Source organism: Monopterus albus, unplaced genomic scaffold (genome assembly GCF_001952655.1).
Source record: "Monopterus albus unplaced genomic scaffold, M_albus_1.0 scaffold427.1, whole genome shotgun sequence".
Classification (NCBI taxonomy): Eukaryota; Metazoa; Chordata; class Actinopteri; order Synbranchiformes; family Synbranchidae; genus Monopterus; species Monopterus albus.
Genome location: NW_018128307.1, coordinates 96828 through 106649, shown reverse-complemented (window position 1 = coordinate 106649; position 9822 = coordinate 96828). Strand labels below are relative to the sequence as shown.

The window sequence follows — 9822 nt, the reverse complement described above, 5'->3', positions numbered from 1 at the left end:
GTATGTAGAATAGTTTGGAAAGTGTGCCTCACCCTCAAGCGCTTTCTGTTATTTTTTGTTGTGTTTCCTGGGCACAAACCCCTCAGAGCCATTAAAGAGGAGTTTCACAGGATTGCAGGTTAGTGGTATTGAATTCGTTTCAGTAAGGCTAATCTGACAAATGATGATCAGTTAATAACATCTTGCTGTGGCCTCTGGAAATAAACTAATAATTAGAATCCCCTTCAGGATTTCCTAATGCGGTTGGATGCATTGATGGCACACATATTCCCATCAATGCACCTACATGAAAATTAAATTTCAATTCTTATATTATTACATCAGTGTTGGGTAAATTTTAAAAAAGTATTTTGATTAATGTAATAATTACTCTCCATAAAACGTATTGGATTATTTATTAATCATTACTTTACAAATCCCATATCAACCACAATAGGAATTTTAAGAAAGGGTAGACATAAAACTGCACTTTTAATTCGTACAAAAAAAAAAAAAAATCGGTATTTTATGCAATTACTGAAGTTACTCATTAAATTATTGAAGAATTAAGAACCATTCCTTACTTTACAAGTGACAAATAATAACAATATTAACATTATTTAGTAATTACTTACACCGAACACTGTATGATTAACATGTAAACGTACGCATTGACTCGGGCAGCTATTTTCCCCCAAGCTAACTCTCTCTCTTTCGCCGCTGAAGCCGTGTTGCTTTTTTTTACAAAATCTGGGCTCGTAGTCACTATATGCTTGTAGTAGCACATCCATTTCTGTTGGGGAAAAAACGCAGACCTATTTTTGCTTGGTCCTGTTGCCATGGTGACTCGTAATGTCTTCACGCCGTTATTCAGGGCTTTTTATAGTCGCGTGGCACGCGCCTAACTCTGAGTCAAACTACTCAGAGTTGATTAAACCAATTCTTTTCAGCTGTTCTTAAACCAAAAACTCCAAGTTTTCCAACTCTGTGTAAGTCAACTCAGAGTTCAGGTTTGAACTCTGAGTTTGTTAAACCTCCTTCTAGAAACGGGCCCCAGGAAACGTCTGACCTCTGTAATTGTAAACAAAGGTTTCGGTACCAAATATTACGGTACCAAAGTTCTATTTTTCTATTGTATCAAATACTTATTTCATGCAATAAAATGGAAATTATTTAAAAATCATACAATGTGATTTTTCTGGATTTTTTTGTTTTCTTAGATTCTGTCTCTCACATTTGAGGTGTACCCACGATGAAAATGACAGATCTCTCCATTCTTTGTAAGTGGGAAAACTTGAAAAATCACGGTGTATCAAATAATTATTTGTCCCACTGTATATGGGATCAGAATTAAATGTTCAAATGGTACAAGTTCATATACATACGAGAGTTCCTTGAAATTTGGCTTGTGGGATGTCAAGGTAATGTGCATGCAGTGTCTGTGATGCCAGTCTGCGAGTCTATTGCACTTCTTGTCTTTAATTAGATTAATAATTGAAAAACCTGACTCGTGTAGGTTGATCCAAACATTGTCAGAATGTATACAGCGAATCTTTTACAGTTCAGATACCGATGGACAGAGTGTGTCTTCAGAGGTAAAAGACACAGCAACTCTTCTTTGAAAAGTTCCTTTGCACAGAAGCTGTTGACCCGTCCACAGCGACTGGCATGTAAGCTATACATTTCAGCTCAGAAAGTTGAAACGCTGTCCTTGTATAAATATTCCAGCCTCTGTGCTGCCGTTGAACCCAACAGCTGAACTTTTTTCACACGGCTAATGATGTCCTCTTTGTTCTTGTCTCCTGCAAACAACTTGTCAACAATTCCCAGAGTGCACACTTCAACAAGTTCAGTGTCCACAAATGGCCTGTTGTTCTTGGTTTGTTTCCAAGTTATACGAAGCGAACCAGCAGTTGTCAGGACTTGATATGGCAGAATAAGATGACTTAAACATCAAAGAATCCTCTTTCCTTGCGGTGCTACCAGGTGGGAACGCTGTACTGAAGCTAGCGTGTTTTGTGCTGTGATGGCACCTGATATTAGCAGCAAATGTCATTTGGCAAATTCAACACAGTGGTTTAGGATTTGCATGAGGTGGCAAAATAAAGGCGACTTCCTCTGTCCATTGTTCACTGAACGGCCTGTTTTTATTGTCACCCTTTCTACGTTTGTTGTCCTCACTCATCTTTGCAAAGAGACATATCAAATAGCAGCAGCCCCGCACAGGTCAAGTGTGCCTGGACCTAAGGCCAAACACACACACACTGGCAGCGTGCGACACGTGTCACATTGCATCACGCAATGCCGGCAGTGTGCGCAGCCCTTACTGAAATGAAGTGTCACCCTTTTGCACAGTCGATTTGTTTTCACTGTGAATTAGACAGTGGTATGCGGGCCAGCTGGAACCCTATGGCGAGCCTGATTTGGTCCACAGGCTGTAAGATGAGTATCGCCGAGCTACAGGCTCTGATGAAGTCACTATACGTGACCTGCTGAGCGCCAAACAGCAGGCACACAAAATCTGAGAATAGCTGGTGAATATATTGAGTAGATAAAGAGAGTGAAGCCATCCTTGATAGCATTAGTTACACGTGATTTTCCTACTATGGACGGTCCAAATGAACCTAAATTTTTTATTTCAAAGAAGCTAAAGGTTCCTGTAGCCTTAGTCAATGCTATAACAAGTATGAACTCTGGGAGTAATAACCATTCTGTATAAACATGAGGGTGTTTTTCAAATTTGCACATGGGTATGTGCAGCAGCAGCTGCTACGAGGGGTTGGATAAAGAGGCAGGTTTTAGGCACCTACTATCGTTTCAATAATGTCAAGCTTCCAACAGGTCCCCTGACTCAGTGCGCACCTCTCAAAAATATCAACAGTTGAGGCTGAGCAGTCTGGTTCAGTGGTCAGCGAAAACCCTGACCTAATCACGACCTCATCCGCCTCCTTCCACAGCACCCCAATAAGCAGATGACCAACATCTCTCTGAGCATCACACAACATAACATTAAACTGTCATGTTTGGCTTCTTATGCTTTTTTCTTCTATAGCAGCCTTCCTTGACCATCGCGCCAACTACAGTGTCAGAATAACACCAACTCCCACACGGATGAGAGCGCGGCTTGTGCGAGTACACATACACTGACTGTTGCGATTAGTGTGCATAAACCCACAGAGATGGCGCACAGATCAATGCATGTAGCATGTTGAGTCCTAACTCAGGCTGAGCCCAGCTTTGGGTGTAAGCTCAGTGTTTTTAAACCAAATCTGAAGCCAACATTTTAATATCAAACACTCCCAATCTCTTTGTCTCTCTCTCTCACACACACACACACACACACACACACACGCACGTTTGCACAGCCATCTTTGTGTGGAGACTCACTGACATAATGGATTCCCTAGTCTCTTACCCTAACCATCATAACTAAATGCCTAACCACAGCCCTTTACCCTCAAACAGCCCTGTGAAAGGGTAAGATGTCCTCACAACAAAAAAAGAAAAGAAAGACAAAAAAAAAAAAAAAAAAAAAAGGTCCACATAATAAAGACACGCACACATCAGCACAACACACGTCAGCTTGGTGTGTTTCTGCCCTTAGACCTGAGCACTGATGACTCGGACTTGGATTCGAGCCCTGACTGCATTCTGTCTCCGAAGTTGGAGATGAGGACTCTGACTTTTGGTTTGTAACAGGCCATAATAATTAGGTACAGGATATTGAAATGAAAACCTGTCCACCTGCACCATGCTGTGTTCAGCACACACTTCCCCTTTCTATAAATGATTTTTATATTGCTGAGCAATATGGTGACGCAATACCCAGTTAGAAAGTTTAGAATCTAACATGGTGAGAGCTGTGTCAGTTGTGTTTAATATGGACCTTGATGACTGACGCAGGTAACGGGGACTCGGCTCCGATTAGTCTTTGATGACTCGACTTGGATTCGAGCTTTACTGACTCAGCTATAATGCTGTGGTTCCAGCCACTCCAGTAGAGCGAAATGTCTTACTGGCAAAGCCATCGGCTGATCTCACATCAGTGACGGCACTGTAGCATGTTCTGCACAATGGTGTACACACAATGGTTCTAAAGATATGTCTGCCATGTTTTACTTTAGATTACACTAGAATAATCCTACACTTTTGTTGGGGTTTTGTTTTTTTGTACTTTTAATGTGTTCTTTAAAAGACAAATGTTGACAATGGATTTCTTATGTTTCTAACAATCTGATGAACCTGAGAAGGCATCACATTAAATCTAAGAATTAACAGATAGATTATTATTATTAGCTGTTAGTTACAACCCTACACCTGACAAAGACACAGTGAAAATGATCAATGCTGCTCAGTGTTTTCTTACCCGAGTCAAGGTCTCAGGTCAGAGGGTGCTGTACAGATTGTACAGCCTCTTGAGGAAGTTTTCTAAGTTGTGATATTGGGGTATACACATACATATTGACTGATTTGATTATTTCAGACAGCTCAAGAGTTATTACACAGTCTACAGGAAAGCAAAGATGTTTTGGAAATGATGAGCTTCTGTACCATAATCCACTCAACATGAACGAGGTGGAATCAAAATTCTTGACACATTGGATTCAGGCTGCTCCGCACCACTGGCTTTGGTATCTGAAAACAGCACTTTTAAAATGATTTAGATGCTATTTCAGAAGCGTATAGATGATAACTTCAATTTCATATGATATTAAGGGACATTTCAACTGTTAAGACCTCTGTCAGTGCTTTACATTTTAATTTTCCATCACTTACAGTACTTTAAAAAACAAACGTTTCATGGTCAACATTCGAAATTTTTAAACATGCTTGCGACAAACTAGATCACAAAAATTATCACGTGAGCTTTCCATGTATAAAATGTTTAGTTTTTCAAATGAATGAACCAGAGGCTGATCCTGAATGGGAAGGAGAGGAACCCGCTGTTGCAGACTTGAGACTTCAGCTGGGTGTTTCAGAAGAGTAGGATTGTGTAAGTCTCTCAAACAAAGTAACAGTTGTGTTTTCAAAGATCACCAGAGGCAGCTAGCTTAGTTTTAGCACAGGTACTTTCATTTAGCTCAGCCTAATGCTGTGCAGGGGGTTGGCTTATCCTCCTGTATCCAATTTCATGTTTGGTATGACATCACATCCAGCACAGTTCTTCTTGTTCAAGGTGGGAGATTCAAAATTATACAGTTGCGTAACACAGCGGAGACAGAGTTTAGTTGTCTGACAGCAGAGGAGAACCTCTGCTATCACCCCAACCCATCTCAACGCACTTCTTTTTCGCTTTCCATCATATCAGCTCTTTACACCCCGCAGATCATCTGTGGAGAGACCTGAAGGTGGAAGCTTGCAGGCACTTCCCATCTACTCTGACAGAGACTGAAAGTATGTGCAAGAAGAATGGGACCGGCTTCCCAAATCCAGGTGTGCAACGCTTGTAGAGACTCAAACTTGTGACCGTTGCCTACATGGCTTCTATCAACGTGCAGAATTCAGGGTCAGCATACTTTCTAAAAGTCTCTCCTTTACATTTTTTTTTATAAATTTCCAGCTCATTCTGACTCTGTCCTGCATACACCGTCCTACTGCACCAAATACCATGTGTGGATTAATATGCCACTGAAAAGTCCCCAACAAACGCACTATGTCCTCCTGAGTAATGTTTAGTAAAGAGCAAATGTTTCAGGAAACTACTGAGCCTTTTCAAAGATGAACTTATATCTATATGAGCTACAGTAAGAATCGTGGAGCTCAGCGCTACAGAAGAACATAATGTATTGAGTGAAAGATTAACACGTGGTGGATTTTAGGTTTACATTAATAGGCTGACAATTAGAAACATACAGAATAATGCTAACCTTGTACTTAAAAACTTGTCTAGGAACATCGCCCAGGCTACATTTTAAACAGTATAAAAAACTGACCAAATCATGTTCTAATCAGGGAAATGATCAGAAAGGAAATAAGAACAAGAACGGCACTATGCATTCAGTGCCAACTTTCAGTACCCTAACTGAAGTTTTGACACGCTGAGCTCTGGGCACAACTGAGTTGTATCAATATGTAACTGTTCTTTTTATGCTGATATTGCCTCATCAGAGTAAACAAGTGACAACATCAACAATATTTTGAGGTAATTTGGAACCTGTGTCCACCAACAACAAGTTTGTTTTACAGCTAGACACCCTCTTGAGTACACATCTTGGGTCACAATTAACCAAATGAAAGGATTCCTTAACAAAAACGTTCATGTTGCATTTATGTTTAAAAATGAATATCGCCTAATTATCCAATTATTTTAAACATCCAACTACCGATGTCAGTGTCTGCCTCAAAAATCCATAATATTCTAGCTGTATTTAAAAAAGTTTTAGGGTTCACACCCGGCCAAACTGGGAAGGGGGTTAATTAATGCTGTTTGACAGACACGTAAGGTAACATTAGGATGCCAGAAATAATAATTACTGACAGATTTATGCATCAGTAGGTGTTTTTGAACAAAATTCATTACACTATGGTGAAAAGCCCCTAAAGTCCCATTAGACTTTGGGACAGCGATAAGTACAGTGTAACAACGAAAGGAGCGCATCACCACTGTTATTTCCCTCAGGACCACCTAAAATAGTGGCATAAAAACATTAGCTGAATATGCGTCAAAACTGCACCACAGTACTCTGTCATGACAGTACAGTCATGTTCATCAGTATGCTGGGGCTGCCAGAAGACTACGAACTGGAAATAGGAAGAGGAAGGACTCCATCGCTGAGAATACTACAGTTCATTCACACTCTTCGACGGCAGGGACCTTTCATTCATACAGACCCACTATCACTATGTGAGTGGAGGGCCCAGTGTATCAAGGTCTGCCAACTTTTATGTGACAATCAAAGGCCGTGGAGACCTTTTACATCACCTGTGCTAAGTGTGCACCGGTGGCCTAAATGACTAGAAAGAAACAGCTGGTTAAAACTGGCACACTGCTGAGGAAACTGAATGGGATGCAGGTTGCATGACAAGAAGTGTTAAAGCTGCTGTCTGTCAACTTTTCATCTGAGACACAAATGCAAGGTTTCTTACCCAGACTTTGCTTTCACCTACAGCTGCTGAATGTGTGGTAGCCTCCTGTAATGGAGGATGGTAACATTAACATGATTTAGCTACACACCTCTCTTCACCTTAACCATGTCAAATCCTGTACACACTGGATCCCAGGTAGGGACCGTACAGCAGAATGACAGCTAACATTCTTATCAGAATCAATCCAGCCTTCATGTGACTCATGTAAATCTGGGGGTGCAGTGCAGCAACAGACACGACATCACCTCCTGTATACCGCAGAATAATAGGCAACACACATTAAATATTGATCCCCGTTTGGTCTCCGGCGTCACAGACCTCCGTTAATCCGCCGCTCGGCGTGAATAAAGCCTTGCCCTTACAGTAACGTTAACATGCTGGTAATGCTGTCAGGCGCCAGGCAGCCATTTAGGTGCATATGGAGCCAGTTGAGTCTCTACGTAAATGGCTGATGCATTTCGAATTTTTCTTCCTAATTGCCGAGAGCCATCAGCAGCTCCGGCCTCCACCGAGCGCGTTTTAATCCGCCACTCCACATAGCGTTGCTCCAGTAAAACCGCTGAAAACCATCTTAGGGGAGCCTGGCTCCTTCTTCAGTCCGTGTTAACCCCTAGAGACTCTGGATCAAACAATGAAGCGGTTTGGAGGCATTCCGCACAACGTCCTCATGTAACTCAAACATCTCCGTTTACTCTTCTGTAATTATTGAAACACAAACCGCCACGCAGTCTTTATATATCCACCAGTGTTTTTGCTGCGACTCCAGACCTTTAAATGCAATTGAACAGTTCGAGGCGACGGCTGCTCGTCGCCAAATTGTCAGCCTGCATCAATAAACAGCAAAGCAAAAACGCTCTATTGTCTTATCACCTTATCCACCGGCAGCAAAACGACACAGCCGACCCGCAGCAACACGAATCCCGCCGCTGCCATTTCAAAACATCACCGGCCAGAGCCAGGCCTTGCGTACATCCTCGGACTCACCTGTGTCTACTTTCGCCTCAGTGTGTACCGTCTCCGGGTTCACGGTCCGGTCCTGACGCGCTGCAGCGGCTCCTCACCACCAGTCCCCGGCACCGGCAGGCAGCACTGAGCCCCTGATTGGGCCTCGACAGACGTTCGCCCTCTCGGTGCAGCCAGACAGACAACTCATTGGTCACGCAGTCGCTCCTTGAAGCCCAGACAGGCATCTGACTGGCTGATCCTTCGCCCAGCAGATCCAAACAGACCGTTGATTGGTCCTCCGGAACGTACAAGTGGAAGCACGCAGATAGCTGATTGGTCGTTAGTTTCCGCGACGGAGTCAGAGAGAAACGTGATTGGTCGTTAGCAGTGTTGTTGTCTGTGTCTGGACGGAGAGCCATGTTAACTGAGACGGGGCTGTAGAGGCAGTCTGTGGCTTAGCGTTGACTAAGTAGTGGCTGCTAGAAGCTCTGTACGTGCATTCTTCAACGATGACTCAGACTCAGACTCAGAGCCGACTTCCTTGACTTTAGTCAGTAATTAAAGGAGACATATTCGTTAATTTTTAGCGGGAGAACCTTAATTTCTTGTCATTTCGGGTTTCTAACGGTGTTCTCTGGATGTAGGCTACATGACAAAGACCCATACTGGACAAACGCAGCTGTACCAGTAGCGCGAATGGGTGACAAGGAAATACCCCAGCCTACATTAGTCGTCTCAAACTAATGCAGCCCCCGTCGGCTAGTGTCTGCTGTGTGTCAATGTTATGACAAAGAAAAGTCTTAACCCTGCAGCGTCATGCGTTCGTTTAACGTGCCACACAAATATGTCAGGGATACTAGAGCAATGTGACAAGTCAGCGCTGTGTGGGAGCAAGTCTGCGTTATTCAGCTTCAGCCTGATGTCCCCCCAGTATGGGCGTGTGAAAACGCCGACTGTAGCCAGTGTAAACAACACGCAGCCAGTTCTCAGTGTGGGTCGTACCTCTGTCTTACCTCTTATAGCCCCTCATTGAAAGATAGAGAAGAAGAACGTTGATTAAACAATTTTTAAAGGATCTCTCAATTTGAGACATGATGTGCATGTTTCCATCTGTGAAAGGGCAATAGCCCTGAGAAGACGCCGGTAGACTTGCTGACCTTTGCATGTTAAATCATTTATCATCGACCTAACATAGGATTATTGTTACTTCCAGTTTTACTTGTGACACGTGTTACATGTCAGTTCCTGTCTCAGTTCGGCCATGCAGCAGAGCCTGCTGTGTGTCATTACTGGTAGCCTGTCTGCTAAACCACGATGGAACCCGCAGCCAGGACGCGCCTCTGGCCGTGATGCACATTCTGATGTCCGCCGTTACTGGACAATGAACGAAGTTAGATGTTGCTGGTGGCGGCTGATCATATTACCGAGGACCTCTATGGAGACTACGCCCTCTAGTGGCTATAGGTGTTTTAACCTCACAGTAAAGTTTTAGGCTATTACAGTGTATCGTCATGTTTAAATAATAATCCTATGTTATCTTTATCACTCAAAGAATCGTAGAGGCTTTTTATTACTTACATTTGCGCAGTTAAATTATATTCACTCTGTATTGTTTCTTTGGCCCACTGGTATAACTTCATTTTTAAATTTTTGTTTCACTAGAGCCACAACGATATTAAAAACAACCAATACAATAAAATTAAAACACAACAGTCCATTGATCAAATGCACAGTTTGTTCCCTTGCAGAACAAATGCATTGACTGGCCAAGATGAGAGTAGGATAAGGAATCGGTCTCTCCTCTTTCCTATT

At 42.6% G+C, this 9822-nt stretch overlaps 1 protein-coding gene across 1 annotated transcript in view; it reads right to left on the bottom strand.

Moving 5' to 3' along the window:
• gatad2b (GATA zinc finger domain containing 2B) overlaps window positions 1-8282 on the bottom strand; it is a 59866-nt gene extending 51584 nt beyond the window's left edge. The window contains 1 exon segment of the mRNA XM_020586878.1: window positions 8050-8282. The gene's annotated coding sequence lies outside the window, so the exon portion shown is untranslated.
• Between the last annotated feature and the right edge of the window lie 1540 nt (window positions 8283-9822).